Source organism: Pteropus alecto, unplaced genomic scaffold (genome assembly GCF_000325575.1).
Source record: "Pteropus alecto unplaced genomic scaffold, ASM32557v1 scaffold7, whole genome shotgun sequence".
NCBI classification, from domain to species: domain Eukaryota; kingdom Metazoa; phylum Chordata; class Mammalia; order Chiroptera; family Pteropodidae; genus Pteropus; species Pteropus alecto.
In genome coordinates, this window is record NW_006494614.1 from 1,778,299 (window position 1) to 1,804,073 (window position 25,775).

A 25,775-nucleotide genomic window follows, 5' to 3' on the forward strand; every position below is an offset into this window, starting at 1 on the left:
CCATGAACCACACAGACCTTCAGTAGAAACTAATCTCAAACACCTTGGAAGATTAATCCATTTTTAATGAAGCTCAAAGCAATGATGCTGATACAATTGTATGAGCACCACATGTGCACGTTAATCCTAAATACACCTTTGGCTTTGTTTGGGAAGCAATTTCCACTTTCAAACTTTGGAAAATGTATCAGGACCCAAGGAGATATTTGCATTTAAATTATAGTACATGCTTTTCATATCAATTACTCCGGAAAAAAAAAAAAAAAAGACAATCCTGATGAGATAACCAAAATAAAATTGACACAATATTATTTATACAGTTTGCTTTCAATACTCAAGAAGCAAAAAAAAAAGCGGTCAAGACAGAAAGTTACTTTGATCGCACAGAGAGAATGTGCTGTGGAAACAGGATGTATTTTCAACTCATTTCCAGAACTTTATCACTTGTTAACAAAAGAGTCTTATGAAATGAGTAAGCAATATTGACTACACCTTGTTAAAAAGCACAATTTTTCCTCCTCATCTCCCTCCATTCCAAGGAGAACAGCTCCATATATCACCTAGAGTCCCCCACCCCAGGAGCTGCCCCTACATAGGCAGCTCTCTCTGCTGCCATGTTTTGTGACAGGCTCGTTCTCGTGTCAGTGTCTTTATACTTGCTTGACCCTCTGTCTGGAGCCTCTTCCATCAGGTTTTGCAGATCATGCAATTCAAACCTCTATTCAAATGTCAGCTCCTCAGAAAGGCCTTTCTCAACCACCCTATCTAAAATAGCCCCACGCTACCCTCCCTATCATCAACTGACCTCTCAGTCTCCTTTACGGTCCCTTCACAAGCCTGTCACCACCTTCAATTATATCGTTTATTTGGTAACTTGTTCTTTTCTGTCTTCCCAACTAGACTAGAGTTCCACAAGAGTGGAGACTTAATGTTTTCATCACTGTTATCACCTACACCTCCTCAAATGCCACGGGAGGAAGGGAGGAAGGATGAATGCTAAGGTGGATAGAAGAGTGAAAGATGGGTGAACGGGCAATGAGAGAACAAATTGAAGAATGGATTTCCTCGATTTGTGGCTACTTCCCCATAAACACAGTCGCTCTCTCATCTTTAAAAGTATAAAATCACCAACTGCCCTCAACTCTATATACAACTCTATTTCTTTCCTTCCCTTCATAGCTAAGCTCTCTTAGTAAGTCTCCCCTCACTTAAAACATATTAACTTTTTCTAATACTTTTAATTAATAATGTTATTATAACAGTAATAAATGCTGACTGTAACAGTCTAGTGTGTGTCTTCACAAAGTCTTTGCTTTTTATACAAATATAAATACAGATATAGAGAGTTTTTTTAAAAAGGAATAAGATATGCTTATTATATTATAACTTTTTATCGAATAATATGTTGAGGCTATCTTCTGAGCCCAAACATATATACTTACTCTTTTCTTTTTAATAGCTGCATAATATTCCACAGCATGTATATACTATATTTTATTCAGCCCTCTTGATGGACATTCAAGTTGCTTCCAGATTTCCACTATCATAACCATATTGCAATAAACTCACTCATACATATGTCTTCACATGCACACTCTTTTATTTATGTTGCATAAAATCCCTGTTCAACCTTAAACTTGCTCCTATTAATCTTCTGCCTACTCTCCCAGCTCCAATCACACTGCTATGGCAGATGTCACTACACAAAACGCTACCACTAACCCCTTCTTTCCCTGGAATTCTATAGGAAAACACACAAGTAGGAATGATAGCCAAATGGGAATCAGGATTTGACTAGTTATTTCAATAGATAAGCAATCAGTGTTTGGCTCTCTGATAAAAGTCAAGTTAGTGAATGAATTCAGCTTAAACCTGGAAACCTCAAGGAGGCTGTCAAGAACTGTGAAGGCTCTGGGATTTTACCTAGCCCGCAAGCTAATAAGTTAACTTGTTATAGTGTTATGGATGCTGGCAGAATATATAAGACTCATGTCAGTGACAAAAGAGGTATTACCTCACTGCATAGCAAATAGCATGAACTTCATAGCAATATCAATTGCCCTTGTCCCCAAGTCCCACAAGACAACACAAAGTGGCTTGGTGGATGCTACACACACAATGGGCTTCATCACAGCTGGGGAAACTCAGATTTAAGAGACTCCAACTTTTTTAAATGGGCTGCTAGTAAACCTGCCTGAACTTTGCCCAAAGGTAAACTATCTTTATTATACTGAAGAATAAATAAACCTTCCCTCTGCTCCAGAAGACAACACTATCTCTATCTTCCAAGGCTTTTCACTACACACATATCCTTGTAAAGATAGTCAATGCCTCTTCTTGTAAGAATGTGCGGTCACACGAGAGACCCATGTAGAATTGTCTCCCAGCAGAGGCTACCTACGCCCTCTCTTCAATTTTAAGATAACCAGTTGGTGCTACAAAAGCTGATCTGACTTATCACCTTCATAAAACATCAATAATAAAGAAATAGAAACAAAGAGAGTGGAGGATAGCTGAATTTACCACAAGAAAGCAGACCCTGATCAGATGCGCTTACTACACTAGAGAAAGCAATAACAACAAAAAAAACAAGCCCACCACTTAGGTCCAGGAAGCACAAGTCCTCCTCCGGCCTGTAGCAGGTTAAAGAGTGGCCTCCAAAAAACTTCCATTTTCTAATTCCCAGAATTTGTGACTGTTACCTTATTTGAAAAAAAAGGGGTTTTGCATATGTAATTAAACTAAGTTCTGGCCTCCAAAACTGTGAGAAGAAATTTCTGCTCTTTTAAGCCACCCAGTTTGTGGCAATTTGTTATGGCAGCCACATGAAACAACTATGGCAGCCAACATGTTTCTGACCAACAGCATGACTATCATTGTTCCCACAGCCTGGGTTTCTAGGACCCCATAAAGTCCAAGGGGACATCCCATCGTTTTCAAATACTCAAAGTTGAGAATACTCGCCTCTTTCAATAGCCACACTCCAATTGCCTTCTGCCACGTCTTCCTTCCCATCTCCCTTTCTTCTGTGGTTCTCCAAGTCCTTTCAGGTACCCTTAGCTAAGTTTTAAACATCTTAAAATAAGCTGTTGGCATGTTTTTCTTGATTTATGTAGATCTATCATTGTTTGTTGGATCAGAATGCCTTTCTCCCTTCATTCTCTGTGTGTTTTGCTTTCTGACCCAGAATTTTTTCCTAATGTCGATCTCCAGGTTCTGCCTTTTTTGATTCCTCATAGAAAGTGATTCGAGACAAATGGGTCCCACGTCTGCCAGAATAAATCCTGTCTACCTTCCCTTCCCTGAAAAGGATAATAGTCACATAAAAGTAAACCATCCATCGGTCCCAATCCTAATGCATGTCTGAACTCAATGTATTGGAATGCTGTCGGACTCCCACGAGATGTGTTATCCCATTGCCTCTTTTTCTTAGAGTTCTATCACCATAAATTTTCTAAACATGTTCCTTCATGGCATGAGCCAAACTTGCCTCTCCTATACTAACCACAGCACCTCAAAACTCCTTTATTAATGACTGAAATATTCTATGCTGACTTTCCCAGCCTCAATATAAAATTTTCCAAATATTATACAACCTCTAGTGGCTGTCCCAGTCACCAAGGGTAGGTTCCCCAATTTTCCTTATTATTGACTCCCTGCTTGCAGCTTCCAAGGGCATTTTCAATAGTTCCTTGTGTTCTGAGCTCCCTCTGTGCAGGAGGGAGGCCAGGGAGAAGTCCTCCTAATTCATTCTCTAAAATCTTGAACCTTCTTTCCTACTTCTATCTTTAAGAACAATGATATGTAAACATTTTTCCCCCTTTTCTGCCATCTTCCACTTTTCATGATGCCCGTCCTAAAGTTGTTGTTTCTTATAAGTGTACCATTATTCCTACTGTCTCTGAATAAATCTGACTCCTATACACAATCTTTCAAGCACAAGTCTTTTAAATTTCCTCTTAACCCTTGGGTTTGTAAAACTCTTTGAGATTTTTGTCTATCACAATCCAAGAATATAACATCTCTGCAGCATAAGGCGGCTACTTTATCTATTCATTAATAAGATTCCACCTACCCCTCACTGTTTAAATTGATAGTCTGAGACCCTGAAATCCACAACCCAGTTAATATCAAGTTCAGAACCAATACAAGAACATGTGGGATTGGAGGGCAGTGCGACCCCAGAAGCCTTTAGACAGATCAGAACCCAAGTCTTTCTTTGGCCTAGAATTTGTTCAGGTTATGATAAAGAAGAGCAACTTGAGAAAGTCAATCTAGCACCACCTACCCATGCCTCACTCTGCCTACCTATGCCAATGACTAAAGAGGAACTATTTCACAAGGTATTTAGCTTTTACAGCTTAAAATTCTTGATTTTTTTTTTTATCCTAAGAAAAATGAAAAAAGAGAAAATAAACTTTGGTATCAAAATTTGTTCCATTCCCAAATGCCTTTAAAAAGAGAGAAAATAAGAAAAGAAAATGCCTAAACATTGTATAATCCCTCTTCCCAATGATTTACACCATGAGCAACATCCTCAATGCTAAGTGCCTCAGATGTACCAACAGCCCTTATCTCTTTGATCCCACATTCTCTCTCTTATGTATATGCCCATTTGGCCCCACGCACATTGGACACGAATATAATTTGGATTCATTGGCAAACCTTTGCCTAGTTTATATCCAAAACTCAAGGATAAGATTTCACCTAATAAACAAAGCAACAAACTAAAAAATATGTAATTGCAAATTTTAAAAATGCTATAAAAGCAATAATTTCTATGGTACAGAATAAAGGAGAGGACCTACTTCAGAGAACCAGGCAAAGCCTCAGGAGGAAATAGTTAGGCTGAGAACTAAAGAACAGGATAGAACTATGGACTGAATTCATGTTTATCTCCTTGCTACCTTCCTTTATATTTGCACAACATTAAAAATATTGCATTTAAAAATATGTTGAAATAGAATATTCTGCCAGTTGTCTTGATCTTTTCTTCTTGGCAATTCAAATTATGCAGAATCAAAAAATGTAATTTACAAATAATTCATTTTGTATGTAAGTTTCGTAGGCTTTTTAATTATTAATTTAATTATACATCTCTTAAATTTAAATGCTATCTTAAAACTCACAAAAGCCATTATTTTCAGTTAAAAGGCATGTACTTCACTATATCAGCAGCCTTTGTCAAGTAGGCATAATATATCAAAGCATCATTCTCTCTTTAAACATAAACAAGGGCTGGGATTTAAAATTACTTAAAAGATTGAAGATATTTATTAACTATGCATTAGCAAAAACAATGTTAGAAATTCTGTGGGTCTTTGCTATGAAAAAAAAAACAGATTCAGAAATATGTAAAAACAATATGTCTAACATTTGGCTAGAGGGATTATGGTATTTAAAAACCCAACAACCTATTTTTTTTAATTTAAAAAAATAACAATTTTGCATCTAAAAGGATATCCTAATAAGTGGTAATTTGGAAACTAATTATGTAAAAGATGCATAAAGAAGAAAGATGTAGGTGAATTCTGTGCAAGCAAGTAGAAAATGAATTTTCAGGAGCAGCATCACAGATTTCACGGGGTTGGTAGTTGGATCTTGTCAGCTTACTCTTTTTATCCCTATCGGTCTACTTGGTAACAATTAAACAGTCCATTTCCACCACTTAGCTAATTCCCACAACAGGATAAATTACTAGCCAAAGTGATTCTTTTAAATGTATCCCTCTTCAGAGGGGACAGGGGGAAAGGGGAGGTAGACGGAGTAAAAGGAGTCAAATATGTGGTGACAGAAAGAAATCTAACTCTGGGAAGCAAATACACAATGTAAATATATATATATGCCAGCTGAAACTTACTGGATTTCATTAACCAATGTCGCCATAAAAATAAATATAAATAAATCCCTCTTCGTTTAGAAGTGGAGTAGAAACTAAATAAAATAGAGAAAAGAAAGGGAGCATATGTTCATCAAAGACATCTACACACATACTGATAGCAGCTTTATTTGTAATAGCCAAACAACCCAAATGATTAGCAACTGGTATTTTTTTTAATAAATTATTTTATTTATTTTTTATGGTGACATTGGTTAATGGAATCCAATAAGTTTCATCTATACACTTCAACAGTAAGGCATATATATATATATTTACACTGTATGCTTCCCATAGTTAGATTTCTTTCTATCACCACATATTGGACCCCCTTTACCCCATTTTCTTGTTATGTTTAAGTATTATAAAAATTTATTTCAATTTGACTTGATCATTTTTGCAACAATTTAATCTTCTATGTGAAGAATACCATATTGAGTGCTTTGGAAATAACAAAGGAGAAAACATGATCTTTTTCTTTAGGAAAAAAGAAGAAAACCCAGTTAGGAAGGCACTGATTCCATAGCAGTTGCACCATTTTATATTCCCACCAACAGTGCACAAGTGTTCCAGCTTCTTCGAGTAATACTCATTGTATACATGTACCACAGCTTCTTTATCCAATCATCTATCGTAGGACACTTCAGCAACCGGTAATTAGACAGGCAAATTGTTCTATAGCCATACAACAGAATACCATTCAGCCATAAAAAAGGAATCATCTGTTAGTACAACATGAATGAATCTCAGAATAAGTATTCTGAGTGAAAGAATCCAGACCAAAAGAAAGTACATACTGTATGACTCTGTTTTTATAAAATCTAGAATATGCAACTATTCTAGTGACGAGAAAGAAAGCAAATCAATGGTTATTTGGGAGCTGGGGGCATATGTGGGGCATGTGAGGATTGGGGAAGGCAGGAAAGAGAGACTGCAAGGTTATGAAAAATTTGAGGGGTGATGAATATGTTAATTATCTTGATTGTTGTGATGGTTTCGCTGATGTGCACATATGCCAAAACTCATCAAATTGCACAGTTTAAGCATGTGTAGTTTTTTGTACTTCAATCATTTTTCAATAAAGCTGTAAAACAAGAAGAGTTCTGCAAGTAATAATCTGCGAGTGACATTGCAGTTGATTAAATTGGGATGAGCACTGGAGTCAGAGAGATATGTTGGAAGGCTATTCCAATAATTTAGACAATAAACATTCGAGAGTAGAACTAAAGTACTGGTAAGGGGAATTTTAATTATCTAAGAAAAAAATACATGAAAAAGTAAAAACTCTGAATTGTATTTTTTTAAATATCAATTTTGTACTTCAAAGTATTTACAGCTATTCATTAGTTTAAGAAAAAACTTTAATCTTCAATATTGCCTGACAAATGTCTGTTGAGAACCTATTTAATGGAAAGATAAGGCAAATGTATGATTTACATATTAATCATTTATTTCTGATTTGTACATAGTTTACTTCCAAGAGGAGTTCAAGAAAAAGAATGTCAATTATTGGTATGAAATATAGGTATATAAACTTTGAAGATAATTGACAATTTATTCTCTCAATATTTAATGTATGCCTACTACTTTTAATACTTTTAATAGGTCTTAGCATTTTAGATGACAGTTTACTCAGTCCTTGTCCAAATTATCTCAAATTCCATGTTTGTAACCTCTTAAATATCTATCTATATACACACATATATATACACACACATGGATAAGTTTGGTAATGTGGTGAGTGCAAGATTAAATATACTACATGAATATTTTCTAGAGTTTAATATCCTATAGTTTTACTGCCTAAAATCATGTAGGCTATATACAATGACATGATTTTCTGGGACAAATCAAGTGTTCCTCCAGATAGATTCAAAGCTATTTCTAGAGAAAGAAGTTAATCATGCTCACCAACCACCCCTGTGGACCTTGTTTTGCAGAGACTGATTCATCAAGGTAAAAATAAAGATTTCTCAGTAGAATACAGTCTCTCTATCTACTTGTTTGGTCTACAAATATATGAGTCTTCTTCAATAGGTGCCTCAGAACACCAGTGTTCCAAGATCACCCCAGAAAGATGAACCTTTATTGTTTAATACCAGCTCCTGTTCAAAGCCAGCAATATTCACGGAAAAGAATGCAAAGGACTATCCATCCATTTCTCTAGAGCTATCTTCATACCAGACAGATTACTATTAAGCTCTCTACATAGGAGTCTCTAAGATTGCTCCCCACAGAAAATATCTTCAACAAACTACATTTTAATGTTATGCTCTCATTTTTTGTTTGAGTAGAACAATAAATGGCCATGTGAAAGAGTTTCTGTATTTTCTGTAATACCATCCTAAAAAAGATTTATGTTATTCACTGTATTTTAAACATATTAACTTTACTATCTCTGTGAAAGGATCTATTTCTTTTAAAGCTTACTATGAGGAAAAAATGTTTATGTCTAGAAGAAATACGTAACCTATCAGAGTGCTCCTTGTTCCTTGCCTGACAGATCTCCCCCAGTTCCTGGAATCTCCTCATATCTCAGGTTCCGCCTTGATAGGACCCACCTGGCTGGGCATCTTGAACATGTCTCAGATCCCTCACTCCTCAAAATACCACCTACGAACAGTTCTAAAGTCCCTTGTTCTCTTGCCTCACATTTTCTTTCTCTACTGTTCTGCATTAGTTACCACAGAAGGTAGGCAGCACCAGCAAACAAGGGAAAATAATTAAATGCATATTTAAAATTAAAAATAAAAGCAGACAATGCTAAATCAAACGATTTCATTTAAGTAATTATGTGGTACATCCAAACAGTCACAATTTATTAAAAGTCAATATTCAGGTAAAAAGTCCAAAACAAATATTGCACATTGATTGTAGTGTTACTTACCAAGAACAAGCAACCTATTTCATCTAAATTTGAATATGCTTCCCAAAAAGTTGTCTCATTCAGAAAACTGCAACAGAAAGCTGGAGAGAGCTTCAAAAAACATCAGGTAAGACTTGTAGATGCAAGAAGTCACTTGATACTAATTTCTTAAATTCGTAGGTAACTACCTCAATTTTAGTTTCTCTCAATTGTCAATAAGTTGCCCTTCTAGAAACTCTCTGATAATATATGCAGTCTGATGATTCCTGTCCAAGTACTTTTTCTACTAGACACAATTCCAGTGCACCTGTGAAGGAGCTTTTATTTCAATAAACCCCAAAGTGTTTAAAAATTGGAAAGCTCTAAAATTGGAGTTTGAAGAAGTAGTCTGTGCTTGTAGTGCTGTTGTTAGGAAGCGAACATCCCATGAGAGGGACAATTTAGGAAGGAATTGATTTAGATATCATTTGAGGTAAGAAAAAACACTAAGCAGGTGATTTTTTCTTATAAAAAGATATCAGATGATATAAGTCTCATGTAAAATTTTAAAATTTTTGTCAATACAGCACTATTCACAGTGGCCAGGACACGGAAGCAACCGAAGAGTCCTACAATAGATGATTGGCTAACAAAGTTTTGGCACATATATACAAGGGGATATTACTCAGCCATAAAAAGAGATGAAATACTGCCATTTGCGACACCGTGGATGGACCTTGAGATAATCAGGTTAAGCGAAATAAGCCAGACAGAAAATGTTTAAAATCACATGATATCACTTATATGTGGGATATAAACCTAAAAGCAGCAAATGAACAGGACAAACAGAGACTCAGGGACATGGACAATGGACTAGTGGTAACCAGAGGGTAGGGGGTAGGGAAGGAGGGAAGCAGTAGACAGGGTAAAGGGGGTCAAATATATGGTAGCTGAAGGAAACTGGACTCTGCATGTTAATCACACAATAGAATATATAGATGTCAAATTATAATGTACATCTGAAAATTATATAATTGTATTAACCAATGTTACCCCAATAAACTTAAAAAATAAATAAATAAATAAATAAATATAATATTTGCTAATAAGCTTTTTAATTACTGATTCAATTGACTGAAAAAAATAATGTCGACATTCTCCTTCTTGGTTCTGTGTTTTATTAATGTAAATTAATTAAGGTGACATTTCTTGCATGGGGAGGATCCATCAGTATTATTCACCATAAGATCAAAGGTCAAAGTTCAGCTGGAAATTGTACTAAGCAGTTTGGAACAATTTTGAAGAAGTGAATGAGCTTTATTTTAATGTGTAATTAGTGGATTTATCATAGTCCAGATTCTAACCTAGTTTCAAAAGTAAATAAATTATTCATTAAATGCAAATGGTTGTATTTTGCCACTTTCTTTCTACTATGTCCTAGCAAGGGAGAAGAAGCATTAATTTTTAGTTTAGTTACCTATGAATATTATTGAACTGTCAGCCTATGAGGGATGCCTGCTGGCAGCATGCTGAGAACTAACATGAAGCTGTAACAATCTCCATGTTCAGCAATTTAAATTTTGATTGAAAAACTTGTAGGCATAGCTTACAGAGAAAGAGGGCCTTCTGAGAGTAGATGACAAGGTAGAACCAGGGTTTAGAGCCATGCGAGTTCCTCAGAGTTAAGCAGGTCAAACAAGGGAGAGATTTATGGTTGGGACAGAAGGTCATTAAGATATGATATCTGCAGCAAACACAGGCAGTCAAGGCAGGGTGTTGGGACGTAGGTAGGAAGATTGATCACATGGCAGGAGAAGGGGCACCTGGTAGGAGCCTGGGAATTAAGAATCCCATATCAAGGGGACTAGATTTTTCAATCACTTGCCTGTATGTTGTCAGATCCATTCTCTGCCCTTCTCCAATTGTCCTCTGTGCCACAGGGCCCATCCCTTCACATTACACTTTTCGGACTTCCTTACTCATTGACTTTTAGTTAGGGTTGGCCAATGAGAGGAAGTTGAGGGAGGTTGGAGGACGGGGGTCGGGGGGAGAGGAAAAGACGTTATGCATCTTCTTTGTAGTCCCACTTCTGCTGGTGTTCCTCCTCTGCAGGTCCAGCTCCCACCCCCAGGCCCAGGCACGGGAGCTCTAGTAACACCTTCTCCCTTTGCTCTCAGCCCGAGGGGTGGTAACAGCTTCCTATGATTTTTAATTTCTGGGTTGCCCATATTTGAATACTCCCTACTGCTTACATCTGGCTTGCTTCAATCATTTGTCTATCTACCTAGACTTAAAAGGAACTTGAGTTTGAGATTCTGGTCTGAGCACATAAATATTTGAAGGGCCTGTCTGTCATGTATTTTTAAATTTCTTTGCTTAGCATTGCCTGGCACACACATGGGTTCACAAATGTTTGTTCGATGAACAAACAGATGAAGTGGGATATGGGCAGAGGAGCCACAGCACCTCTGTCAGGTAAGGCCTGGGGTTTGGGAATGCTCAAGATCAGAATGGGGCATTCAGAGCAATGGGGCTCAATATTTTTTGAAGGCTGTTCAGATCAACGCCAGGTGGTGCAGCTGGAGCATTGTCTGCTCAGCAATTGTATCATCTCTTCCCCTGAGGCACCTCAGGAGAATCACTGCAGCTTCATAAAATGGTATTACAGATGTCTGGTGTAGAGGCCACATTGTCACATGAGTGTGGTGACAAAAACTGGTTCAAATCCCCGTTTCAACCAGAGATGCTGCATTAGTTACTTCTCTGAGCCTCTGTTTCCTTATCTATCATATGTGGACAATATTGCCCATCTAATAGAGCTGTTTTTTAAAATGTATGTAAAATGCTTGGGACAGGTTAGGCATTTAATAAGTACTCGTTACTATTGTTATTCTATTTCTAAATAAATTGAAGATGTCAGCTCATAAATTAGTGGCTTGTTAACAAAATTAAGTTCTAAGAGAAGGCATCCGTTTCATGGAATAATTTCAGTATTTTTATTTCTGGTATTACCAGAAAGGACAGTATTATTCTAAAATATTAAAATACGTGCATGCACATGATCATGACTATCTATAAATAGAACTTCATTTGGTTAGAAACATATTCCAAATTGCTATATAATATATTCATCTTAACAACTAGACACAATATTATTTGAGAATGCACCTTTTTTTAATCTGGCAATTTCATTTCAAATTTCTAATTATTTTTCATCTTGTTATTTTCGATATTGTTTATTTCAATATTATATTTATTTTACAGAAAATCAAAGTGGTTTACAAGTAGTATCTTATTTTAGTGAGTTCATGTACTATCCAGTCTGTATAATGAGGCAATTCTATATTTTTAGCTATAGCGATGGTTTGTTTATATAGGTACAAGACTGAAATGTTTCCTCACCAAAACTTGTATGAGAGCTGTATACACAAATTCTTATCATTTTAGGAATCAGTCCATTTAGTAAAATATTGCCATTGTTAGAAATCCTTTCATATATATGCATATGTACACACATAATCTTTATGTATATATATATTTTTTAAAAAATATGTGCCTACAGCTAACATTATGGCATGTTTTATCTGAATGTCAAGACAATATATTTCTGTTTTAAGGAGATTTGGAAAAAAAATTTGGATATGTGAATAGTAAGAGGTCCTGCCTTTCTCCTACAACCCTTCTATTTCTCCATATCTCCCAAAGAGGTGCTAATCTGACCAGATTTCAGGACTCTGGTTGGGCTGCACTGAGCAGGGATGAGGCACACATGCAGTATTGAAAGGGAATGCCTCCCTGTTCATCTGTCTCTTCTCTTCCTGTTACCTCTTTCTGGAGGATATGAAAAATACCCATGGATTCCTTTTAGGTGCCTAGGAATTCTCATTGTTTCAGGCTATGGTTAATGATAATATAAAGATTTAATAGGGACAGAGAGGCCCTGCTTCAGCTCAAGGCCTCAGCTTGGTGTTGCAGTCCAGATTTATGACAGATCTCTGAGCTAGAAGCTCTGCACACTCAGCTAACATGACAGTGGCAATTACATTCCCCATGATTCGTGACCTTATGAGGTAGCTCTCTCAGGAAAGTGGAATGAAAAAAGAATTTAGACAGGAATCACCAGACTGCATATGCCATCAATAAAATTCCAGAAGGGCAACTCATTGACAATTGAGAAAACTAAAATTGAGGCAATTGCCCACCAATTTAAGAAATTAGTATCAAGTGACTTCTTACAACTACAGGTCTTACCTGATGCTTTTCGAAGCTTGCTATTGGAAAATAATTATGCAATGACGTTTAGAATCTTTAATAAAGTCATGTGTATGTGTTTAAAATTCTAATGATAGAGCTACAAATTAAATATGTTCCCTTGGTATCACATATATTATAGTACAAAACAGTTCATTTAGAGAACATAGTAAAAATTCTTCATTTGGTTCTAATAAAGGTAAGCTCACTGAGTACACTGTTTTTCCCCAAGTTATGCATACTTCTAACACTTCCACAGCCCCTCTCAGGAGTAGGTGTCCTCAATGAGAGACTCGTTTTATCCTCATTGTGTCTTTTCCCTACCTGTGGGTGGAAAAGACATTCACTCTACCATTGAATCATCCAAGAGAGCATTGTCTGAAGTGTATTGCACGGAACCCTAGTGCCTCAGGTTATTAACAGGTATTTTATTTACACCCATATGCACACATACAGAAAGAAGTATGGTCAAATAATCTCAAGAAATGCTGGATCGAATGCAGTTAAACAAGATTGTTTTTTCTTGCAGGACTTCTCAGAGAATCTAATATGCTAATGTGTATTGTGAGTCTCCACAAACAGAATATAATCAGCCTTGTTGATTAAGATTATGTAATCTTTCTGTCACAAAGCATCAATTAGGACTAATGTGCCGTGGAAACACTTCAGCAAATGATGCTCTAAAGTCTTCTTCAAGAAGATACTGTTCCATAACGTCAGATAAAAATCTCACACAAAAATATTGAAAGCTAGCCAGGAGGCACAGGAAGTAAAGGGAAGCAGGAAAGCATGATCGAAGCTGAAAGTAAGTAAGGACAAATTAGAAATATCAATAACCATTTATTTAGTCCCTCTTACCTTCTCAGAATTTTGTGTATTCTCCTAATCAGTACTTTCAAAGTGGTGTCGCTTTGGTGTAACTCTTATCTCTATTTTAAAGACAAGGAAACTGGGGCTCAGAAAGATGAGGTGAATTGCCCAAGATCACAGTTTGCATGTGGCAGACCTGAAAATCAAAACTACGTGTGTCTTGACTCTAGTATGCTTTCTCTATGATACAATGGCTACTAGAAAAAAAATAGAAGTCTGAATAAAGTAGTAAATAGGGGTAAATAAGCAAAAGGAAAGACCACTGCCAAGAGATGTACTTCCCAGTCTATGGCCCTGTGAAAGGTTGATTTCTCAAGAACCATATGATTTCACTCATATGTGAGATATACAACTGAAAGCAACAAATGAACAAGACAAAAACTCACAGACACAGACAGCAGTTTCGTGGTTACCAGAGGAAATGGAGGAGGGAGAGGTAGAAAAGGGTAAAGGGGGTCAAGTATATGGTGATGGAAGGAGATTTGATTTGGGGTGGTGACCACACAATGCAGAATACATATGACGTACTGTTGAATTGTAATGAAGATATAAGGATGAACAGGCTATTTTCAAAGGGTCTAACATAAATAATACTTAATTTCCAATATGCTCACACAGGTTAAATAGTAAATGTTAAAATTTTTATATTTGTTTTTTGTTGTTGTGTTGTTTTGGTTATATCAATTCAATCTGGTCATTTTAGTTATCTCAAGCTGTTCTAGTTTTACTAGTTGAAAAGCATTGTGAGAGCCACAAATACATGAGAAATTTTTTTTAAAATTGGACAATGAGCAAATTATACCATAAGTGAGTTTTGCACAAGAAATTCTCCTAAACTGGAGTAAAAAAGAAGAGAACCATTGTAAACACCTATAATAATATTTGAAAGATGAAACTTGTTCCTTCCACAAGTTAGACTCACCCCGAAGAAGAGATTCTCACCTGACATTGAAAGGCCGGACAATGGATCCCATTTTCCTCATTAGCCTCTTGAAAAGTCTCAGTATCTACCTCAGTGATGGTGAGTGCCGATAACCTTTTATAGGGAACTTTTCACGGAGTAAGACAGAAATGCTATACCTGCTAACTCACAGACCATGTCCCCTTCATACTACCACCCCAATCTCTCTACTGTACTGCCTGAGCCATCATGATCTCCCCTAAGGACAGGACAAGGAAAGCTATAATCCCATACTTAAGGAATGTCACTTAAAAGAAAATTGGCATGAATGCCTGACCAGCACTTGTGTACATAAACCATCAGCAGATGGAGCCCTTTGCTAACTCAACTATCGTTTTGTGCTTGGCTTCCATGGCCTGTAATAGCTGCATTCTTGATTTTTGTGGCTGATACAGAATCCCTATTATCAGTAGGATTAGATTATTATTGTAGTTTGTATGGAAGCATCCAGGAACTGTATTTCTACAACTGAATGCTAGGAAAATTAAGATGAGTTTTCTTAGTATTGGAGACAATATTTGATGCATTACCCTTGTATTGTCCTCAGATGTGTGAATATGGTGCTTTAATTTATTCGTTTCATGAATATTAAGACCTGCATGTGTTGCAAGAAATATCATATGTTTGATCTCTATAAATCAATCTAATATCAATTTGGTGCCCCATATCATCAGGCTGGAGGGAAATTCAGTAATAAGTAGGAATTCCTCAACAGCCAGATCAGAGTCATTCCAGGGCTTATGCAGTTTCAAAGGAAGAGAAGACATGTAGGGAAGAGTGTACCTCTGGTCAGTGGTCATCTGTTGGGCCAGGTTACCAAGATGTGTCTTACAGAGTCCTTCTCTGCTGCTTCTCAACCAGGTGTGGGATAGACAAATCATCTGTGAGACTGAAAACTTCCCAAAGCCCAAATGGTCTTGTTTTCCCAGAAGAAGCAGCATGTAGCCATCCTTCTCTGGGGTGTTGCAGGAAGCACAGCCAAATTTCCTGCTTCTCTGGCAAGCACAGGTCTCTCTCTTCTCAGTCTGGAGAATCTCATTTTTAAGTCAGATAAAATGTTTCTCTCTTCCTATTTTCCATCAACCTCTGCTATATACATTGTTATCACCGAGAGAGCTGTAAAAAAATATCGACTCCTGGTTCCCACCTCCAGCCATATTGACCTAAGTGGTGAGCAGTGTGGCTGGGACAGAGAGGTATTTTTAAACTTCCCAGGTAATTCTAATGTGCAGCCGAGATGGAGGACTATCCTGTCTCTTGTGATATTTCAGTTAAGGGCTCCCTCTCCTCTCAGTGGTCTTGGCATTGGAAACACAAGCCAAACAGGAAAGCGCCTTTTCTTCTCTCCACCCTGAAAGTATGCTACAGCCCGCTTGAATGGACAGAAAGGAAACACTAGGAATAAAAAGTTATCAACTTTACTCAACCTTGTGAACTACATGCAATCCGGCATACAAAGATGGAAAAGACACCATTCTTTCCACAAACCAATTTGAGTTCTCACTTGAATCTGAGGGCACATTTCTGTTCAAGTGTTTTCTATCTTTGTGTGTCAAAAGGATATATTATAAGTGCTAAACAACAAGCTTATAATATTCTATCCAAAATAAGATTTTAATTCTATGAATCTTTTGAAGTAGTTTTTAAATATTTGTGTTTAAATATTTTTCTTATTTGTAATGAAAGATGCTGTCTGTACAATTCAAATAATAAACTATGTAGGTCAGAAATTCTGACCAGCAAAACTCTAATTCAGATATAAATAAAACAGACAAAATCACTTAATAGCTTTGTGTTGCAAAGTTAAAATTCTCTATAATTTGGAACATAGGAAAGTATAATTCTTCAGTCACAAAATATGTTGGTCAAGCACTAACTTCTAGAGAAGTTGCTTTATTAAGTATTTTTTCCATTTTAATCTATGATACAGTTACATATAATTCTGTCATATTTGAGGGAGTGGCAACTTCATAGCAGAGTATACTTCACTTGTCTATGGCTCTGAACATTAAATATGGCTTCCAATTTGTATATGCCATTCTTTATATTTTTGTTTGTAATATTTTTTAGATTTATTTAATTGAATTTTAATTTAATTTATATAATTGAAAAAAGTATAGGCTATCTAAAGTGATAATTTGATAAACATATACATTGTGAAAGGACTTTCCCCATCAAGTTAATTAACACGTCAATACCTCCCTTTCTTTTTTTTTTTTTTTTTTTGGTGAGAACATTTAAGTTCTACTCTCTTAGCCAATTTCAATAATACAACACAGTCACCATGTTATTCATTAGATCCTCAGAACTTATTTATCTGAGAGCTGAAAGTTTGCACTCTTTTATCCACCTCTTCCTACTTCTCCTCCCCCAACCCAGCCCCTGGAAATCACTTTTCTGCTCTGATTCCATGAGTTCAACTCTTTTTTTCTTTGTTTGTTTTTTAGATCTACATATAATTGATACTATGCAGTATTTCTTTCTCTATTTGGTTTATTTCACTTAGCATAATGCCTTCCAAGTTCTTCCATTCTGTGAACATAGAATATCTTTTCATTTATTTGTGTTTCTAATTTCTTTCAAAAAAAAAAATAGGGAGAATAAAGAAGAAGGGAGAAAGGTTTCTGTTTGTACTCCAACAAATTCAACTTATTCAACAAACCAGTTATGTTAAGTATGAGAACCTGAGATTGAGAAATATAAAATATTTGACATTTTACCTTCACAAGAAGCCATTGGTGTACATGAAATGCAAAGCATTGAGCTAAAATATTTATTGCTAACTGAAAACAATACTTACAGGCTCCTGTATGCATATAATGATTAAGTAGATGAAAAATATGGCATTTCAAATAAATGGAAAAAAGGTTAATTTTTTAATGAAAGATTTGAGTCAGTTGGCCATCAATCCTGAATCTAAACATGAGGAAATAACAAACAAACCCAAACCGAACAGCATGGAAGACAAAGACTGAGGAACTGCTCCAGATTAAAGAGGAATAAAGAGCTATAAGTAAATGAAACATGTGATCCTGGTAGGGATCCTAAACCAGAACAGTTTTTATTTTATTGTGAAAGACATAAGTGAGACAAATGTCAAGATTAGAATAACACCTACAGAATAAATGATAGCATTGTATCAATATTAGTTTCCTGATTTTGATAATTGTATTATGGTTATACAAGATACTGTTCTTGCTTTTAGAAAATACACATGAAAGTATTTTAAGGGTAAAGGAGTTTTAATATTATAATTTACTCTCAAAATGATTCAGAAAAATGTGTACATATGTGTATATGTGTATGTATGTATGTCATGATAGTTTTTGTAATATTGTTGTAGTCACAAAAATATAAATATTTCACAATCTCCATCTTTCTAGCATGGCTGAGTTCTGACAATGTCCTGCTGACCTATATACATGACCCTTGATTTCCCAACTCAAACATTCAATTAAGCTTGGATATTCCTTCCTCAAATAGAATAAAGGGATAAACAGAATAAAAACCCAAAGGACAGTAGATCTATAACCTTAAGAAGAAGAGATAATTCCCTACTCCTTAAAGGTGAGCTATGTAAAGAGTCTTCCTTCCACAGATTATAGTATGGAATACATTCATATTTACCCATGTTAGCAAATATCCCTCACCAAAAAAAAAAAAAAGTTGAAGAGGACTCATTATGAATCACAGAAGATTAAAGATGAAATGGCACCTCTATCCTCCCCCTTTAATTTTTGATATCCAGGGCAAGAAATCCTTGTTACTGAACTCAAGGGGTTCGTTTTGCCTGCACAAGACAAAGCCAAAAGAGACAGGAAAAGGACTTTGCAGCAAGGAAAGTAGAGGTTAATTTAAGGAAATGGTGTCAAGCCCGGAGACACAGTTGAGCTAGCACTCAAAGACCTGGCTCCCCGATGTCCTCTAGGGATAGGTTATATAGGGGAAAACTCATTAATAGCTAAGGGAGTTTGGGTCATGGGCTCTACTGATTGCTCGGGGCTCAGGTAGGAAACAGATGATCATTATATCAAGTCCTGATGAGAGTCATGGCATGTTTTATTTTGGTTTTAAGGGGTTGCTGGTAGGGCTGCTCTGCCTTCATGCATGCGGAGCTGCAAGATGTTATCTTTAGTTTGACCTAAAGTCTGTTTCTGTGGTCAACACACCTGAGGCTTTGTTCCTAAGACTCTTCGATGCTGACCTAAGGGCTTAATGATTAAAGGAGTGGTCTTGAAATGCTCAGAAGGATAAGGGAAGAAAAGAAGCATGTGAGCCCAAGGCCAGTTTGAATCAAAGAGAAAGAGGTGAGAAAAAAAATCAACAAGTGAAAATTTGCACAGTTATACCTTCAGAGCCCAGACATCTCTCCTCTTAGCTGGAAAAGAGCTGAGAGTTTGGGCGCAACTCCAAGGCATCACCTGCTGCAATAGTCTCCCCGGTATGAGAACTCAGTCCTTTTCTAGGGTTCCTCGTCCTTACCCACAGTCTATCAGAGCAGGGCCAGCTCCTTGCAGGTGCAACTCTCCAAGCTCCAGGTCAGGATGAAAGGTGACTTTGTATTGGTACATTGACTCCTAAGACCCACTCAGAAAAATAGGAGCTTGATTCATATTATTAGCTCAAATGCTTTATTTTACTTACAGAGGCAAAGTTTAAATAATACTAGCAATCAAAATATTTTATGTGACCAGGTGATGATGACCCATACAAAATGATCTCTGATTCATTTTTTAAAAAAACAACACATTCCAAACCAAGCAAATTCAGTGTGACTTTTAATTTTTATCCTAAAGTAAAAGATCTTTTTTACGAAAATTCCTCCTCTGTTACAATCAGTTTTCCAGAAGTCCCTTCCTTTGCTTGTGTTGTATCTATCACAAGTATCCCAGTTCTGAATAGTTTGCCTTTTATGTTCCAGAAATTCCCTCAATATTTCTTCTCTTCTGACATTTCTTCTCTTCCTCTGGTCATTGCTGCGATGGGCTTGTTTTAGTTGTATATTTCTGTCATTTCAAAGGTGATTTGGCGAGAGAAGAGGTAAGTGCAAATGCTAGCCATTGATTCAGAAATACATAGTTGAGTCTTATTTAGAGTGAGAACTCTGGCAGCAGTAAGAATTATGGCTGCAGTGTAAGACAGGAGGCTGGAAACAGTGGCTACCGTGATCATTCAGATGAGAAATGGTGAGAGCCAGAATTAGAATCACATCAATGGGATGGAAGGAAAGGAATATATTGATCCATGTTTTTGAGGAAGTTTACCACGTTAGTTGAAAAACAAAACATAACAGAAAACACAATCTGAGTTTCTCAGGCTTTCAGCCTCTGTAAGTCATATAAAGATCATGCAAAGAGTAATGTCTCAAATTTTGCTGGTTTCCCCACCTGCTCAAACAAGACCTTTGCCATGAGTAAAGTGCCCCTTCATTATCTGAGGAGTTGCCAAAGGGTGGCTCACCTGTGCTCACGATTTCTGCCAGACGCCACTGCTCCAGTGAACCCTGAAGTCCCCATATAACCACTGAGTGGTTTGAAATAATGCTCAAGCTATAATCAAACTGAAGCCATTGACAACTAGAGCTTTCTCGTAGGGCCAAGGCTAAAATCTCCTTTTTCTCAGAATGAATTCTCACCCAGGAAGAACTTCAGTTCTCATGTAAATAGATCTCTGGTATGATCATATCCATCACCACCACCACCACCCACGGTCCCCTCTGCATTTACATGGACATAGCTGAATTCCATTTGAATGCAAACTGTGATCTCCCTCCTTACCACCCCAAATATACCCAAGATAAACATTTTAAATAATATAATGAAGCAATATATTAAATTTTAAAAAATAACATAGACAACAATTAATATACATATTCACAGATAAGATTACTACAGTTAACGACAAACTGAAACTAATTGTAATTGAAGGTCTTTGAGATGATAGAGACCTAGAGTGATTAAGAGCAGGAGTTACAGGAAAATTAATCAGCAGGGAGAAAGCTATAGAGGCAGAACTATGTTCACCTGTCTAATGAATGTGTGCAAGGCACTATGCTGAGAACTGAGGACATACAAATAATTACGGTAGCTCTCTGCCCTCTGGTAGCTTAAAATCTAGCTTAGATAATAAGGTCTGTATAAAATCCTTACAATTGTTAAATGTGGCAAATGCTGTACTTGGCACATTTAACTGAGTGTTAATATTCAAACAGAGGAGGAGGTGACAGAAAGCTTTAGGGAGGCTGCGATGTGTGAGTTGGGGCTAGAGCAATGGGTAGCATCATGTCAGGCACAAATAGGAGAATGGGAATCCCAAGCAGAGGAAACAGCACAAGCAAGTCTGTAAGGTGTTATGCCTATGGCTCAGTCGGATCTGGAATGTTGTGAGAGATAGGACAAGAACACTGGAGCAGGCTCAGGCTGTGGAAGAACTCTAATCCCAGGACTTTGGACTTTATTCTGCATGCGATTGGGATTCACTGAAGAGCAAAACAGTGAAGTCTGAGCCACGTTCTTGTAAAAACAAAAATCAGAAAAAAGCGTATGGTATTTACTACAAGAGTAAATATAGATACAAAGATGCATTCGAAATCTAGTTTAGAAAGATGAAAGGCTTTAAAAGACAATGACAAATGGACAGGAGGGTATGAATATGAGATATGTTGCATAGTAGAATAAACCAAGAGGTAGCAATTGGTTGAGGTAACGGGTGAGAGACAGGGACAAATCAAAGAGGATGGCATGGTTTCCAGCTAGTTCATGAGGAGGTTCTGGTGCGAATAATTTCAGAGGAGAGGGAAGAAGATAATAAAGACTTACTGAGGTAGGTAATTGGGCAAGTAACAGTCAGAGACTCAAATCCTAGAAGGGGCTCCTCGACTGATACAAGCTTTAGAAACTCATGAATCCCCAAAGACCATGCAAATTTTTTACTGTGTTTTGTTTTATTTTTTGTTTGTGTTTTTCTTGGGGGGTTATGTTCTGTTCTTTGGAAAGAATACACACACACACACACACACACACATACACGTGCACACACACACACACACACACACACATACACGCACACTCTCAATCACATCTGGATTCCCTTCCTCCCAAAAAAAGTTTGGTTCTACCAGTCTAAAGGGACAGAGGCTTTGTGTTGAGGAGTGAGTGGTTCAAGGTAAATTTGAAAAGGTCAATGGACTGTGAAGGAACTTAAAAGCCAGATGTGAGGTCTTGCAAAAAAGATGGGAACTGGCATTTTTTGAAATTGAAGCAAGAAACAGTGAAAGTCAAGTTTTAGAAGGTTAATTTGAAATGGAATGCAGAATTGATTGAAGAAAAAGAAACCTTAAGTGGAAAGACCGGTTAAGAGGGCGCCGCAATAACCTAAGTAGTAATAAGAGGGCACTGGTGAAAATAGCGAAGGAAGAGCCTGGGGACAGCTAAGGAAGCCGTGCAAGGACTAAGCGAATGATTGAACGTGGGGTGAGGAGAAAGGGAAGTCTGGCCTTGGTGATTGCGGTGCTGTTAGCAGAAACACATATGGCAGGAAGAGATGGGTCTTAATGGAGAGATATGCTACATGTGCTCAGTTTGAAGCAGTATTGGGACATGCAAGCAGAAATGTCCAGAAAGTCACAGGAATTAAATAGTAGCCTCCAGGGAAAAGTTCAGAATTAGAGATTGAGATTCAAGCATCAACAATACTAATAAACCCCTGAACAAGCAGTCATGAGAAAATGATTATTAAGAAAAATAGACTCAACCTGGAATCAGAATAAAAAGGAAACCATCAGACACATATAAATAGAAATAAACTGACAGACTCCATCCAGACCTTGGTCCATGAACTTCCATTAAATAAAGAGAGCAATCTGGTGACCACTCAGCGCTGCCAACCTTATTTTAGAGAAGAAAATAATACATTTAAGGTATGGGAAGTGCTCAAAGGTATATTTTAAATTTTTTTTTTCAAGATCTTAGGGAGAGCTTCTGAGTTATACACATTTCCCTCAAGCTGGGCATACTCTGTCAATAATAACTGAAAGAGGGGAAATGAACAAAAGACAAGTTGGAAATGCTCACGTTTGCCCCTTCCCTCTCTGCTTTACCTTCTGCCAGGTGTCTGTCTTCCTCTTTGCGCAGTGTCCATCACAGCATCATTATTCACGCCCTCTGACACTCCACGATAGCTCCAGCTCCAGCCCAGCTGTCAGGAAACAAAAAACCCGTTTACACAGCACCTGAGAGGGAGAGCACTTCCGAACCCCCTGGAGAACACAGAGGCACAGAAGTCATTTCAAGCTGTGGCAGCCATAACCCACATTTACTAATAGAACTGGTACTGAACGAAAGCCAAACTTTCTTCATTCTTAGCCCATAGACGCTTTTTAAATGTCTGCTATGGCATCGAACAGTGAAAGAAGAGAGAGGGTAAACTCAGAGACTGAGAGAGAGTCCTTGGGGAAAAGAGGGGAAAACTACTTTTATCTTTCCTATGGCAGATAGAAGATGAAGAATCCTTATCCACTTCAGTGATCTTAGCTCTTTGGAGATTCTCTCAGGAGTAATTAGAAGCTTTGTTCATGTCTAACAATTTTGTACTCAGAGAGCTGCTTCCAGAGGAAGTGAACTGATCATTGTAAAGGAGCCAGGTTAACATTTTGAAACAAGTTTAAGTTGAAGAAGCCAGTTTGACAGGATGTCCTATTTAAATCGCAGGAAGAAATACAAGCTTTTGTTTTAGGCTAGTTTATTGTTTTCTATATAAAAAAATGCAGCAAGAGATTCTTTAAATTTTTTTGTAGATATGTAAATAAAACATGGATCAAGCCATGTTCTTTAGAAAGTGAATTTTGTATACTAAATGAAGTTACACTGGAAAAGAAACAAAAGACTGCTAATCCTAAGGTATTTTTGCTCACAGGTATTGTGTTATTATAAACCATATGCAAGTTTACATATATAAAAAACTTCACAGAAACACAAATTGCTGAAGTATTGTTGGGAGTAAATTCTATTTTAAATTCTTAACAAATGTCAGACTAATCTAGCATCCCACCAGTGGTGACCCTCTGCCCATTGAGAAGCACTGGAGAAACTTAGAGCCACGTAGAATAAAAGTACGAATGAAATAACAAAACCAGCCTGGTATTTGTCCTTGTATTAGCCAGGGTCCAATCAGGAAACAGAAACACATCAGATATTTTAGCAAGCAAGATTCAGCATAAAGAATAGTTAACCAGGTATTAGAGAACCAGAAATGTGAAAGCTACAACACTGAGGTGACACAGAGATGTAACTTCAAGGAACTGCTACCGCCTCTGGGGCAGGGGGAACAAAGGGGAGAGGTTGGAAACATTAAAACGCAGAAGCTTGAAGGAGGGACTCCACACAGCTGGCACCAGGATCTCTGAAGAGGGTGTGCAGCCTGGCTGACTGTCGTCTCTGAGGGAAGAGGGGTGTGTTGAAGCAGGTTCTGAAAGAACTCCTACTGCTGAAATCAAGGTCACTGCCGCTGTGGTGCTACTGACAGGAAGAGGAAGAAGCAAGTCCTAATGTTCAGACTCTTTTAGTGACCTCTTTAGACAGAGTGTAACAGAGATCCAGCTGGCAAAGAAGTTTGCAGGGACTGAGCCCCAGCATCACAAACCAAAGTATAGAAGAGCGAGATTAAAGCCCGGTGACGACAAATGAGCCCAGTCTTGTCCCACATTTGTAAAAGATCCTAATATGTATAACTTTATTTCCCCTGCTTATAGAAAGTTTCCAATGCACTTATATTATTTCACCAAAACATGTGCATCCTCCTAAGCAAAAATAGCACAAGAAGGAAATTAAAGGAAACTAAGACAATTAACCTTATCAGAAATAGAAGAGGGGTCTCAGAATTGGATTGGCTACAAAGAGCAACATTATGTTTTCATCTTTAGCATCTGCCCTAGACTCTTCAGTTTAACTCTGTGTCTAGGGTTAGGGAGAATTTAATATTTTAGATTTTAATTAGCATTTGGTTATTTATGAAAATTGGCTTTAAAGGTACCAAAAATGGGGTGTTGGTTTTCAAGAATGACCTTCTCCTCCATAGTTTTTTTACCCTGCTTACTAATGGAAAGAAATAAATGCTATCGACTAGGCTGCAGCCCTACCTAGTTAGTCCTACAGGTAGAATTTTTTTGTCACCCAAAAGGATACAAGTTCTAAAACCCTGACATGTTACCCCAAACTCATCTCACAAAAACTTACAATGAATAAAATCCATTTTTTAAAACTTCCTCTAATACATAATGTCATCAAAATATATTGCCAATATTTTAAATAAGAAGAAAAAAACAACAGGTACAACACAATCTCATTTGTTATACAAGTATGAATAGAAAGAAAAAAAAAAGCCAGAAGAAATTATACTAAAGTTTTGAGATTATGTTAATTTTTACTTTTATCTTTTATTTATATATTGCAAATAGCAATGTTATAATACAGCTATTTTTTGTGGAGGGCATCCTATGTACCAGATCTAGTGCTACCACTGACACCTCTGAGGTCTTAGTAGTACCACTTAAACTTGGAAAATAAGGAGAAGTTGGACCAGTAATTTGCCTTGGTTCTGTCAGCTGATGAGAACAGAAAGGACTCCCATTACTAGTGTGTCAGCCTCACAAGTCCCCCCACTTAATTACATGTGTTACTTTTGGAAGGAAAGGAAAAGAGCTATTTTTTAAGGGAATTATAGTGAACAAATACAACCCTTTAGTTAAATGCAATAGACTATATTTTCTCTATTAACATTGTTTAGTGAATATCTATTGATCCAGTATTATTAGATGTCCTACTGATTTATCATATCTGGCTTCTGTATATTACTATTGTCCAAAAAGTTAGACTGTATTAGATAGATTTACTTTATATTAAACTTATGATTAGAAGCTAATTTCAAAGCCAGTTAGCGCTACCAATTAAGCTGGTGGCTATTAAGAAATTTCT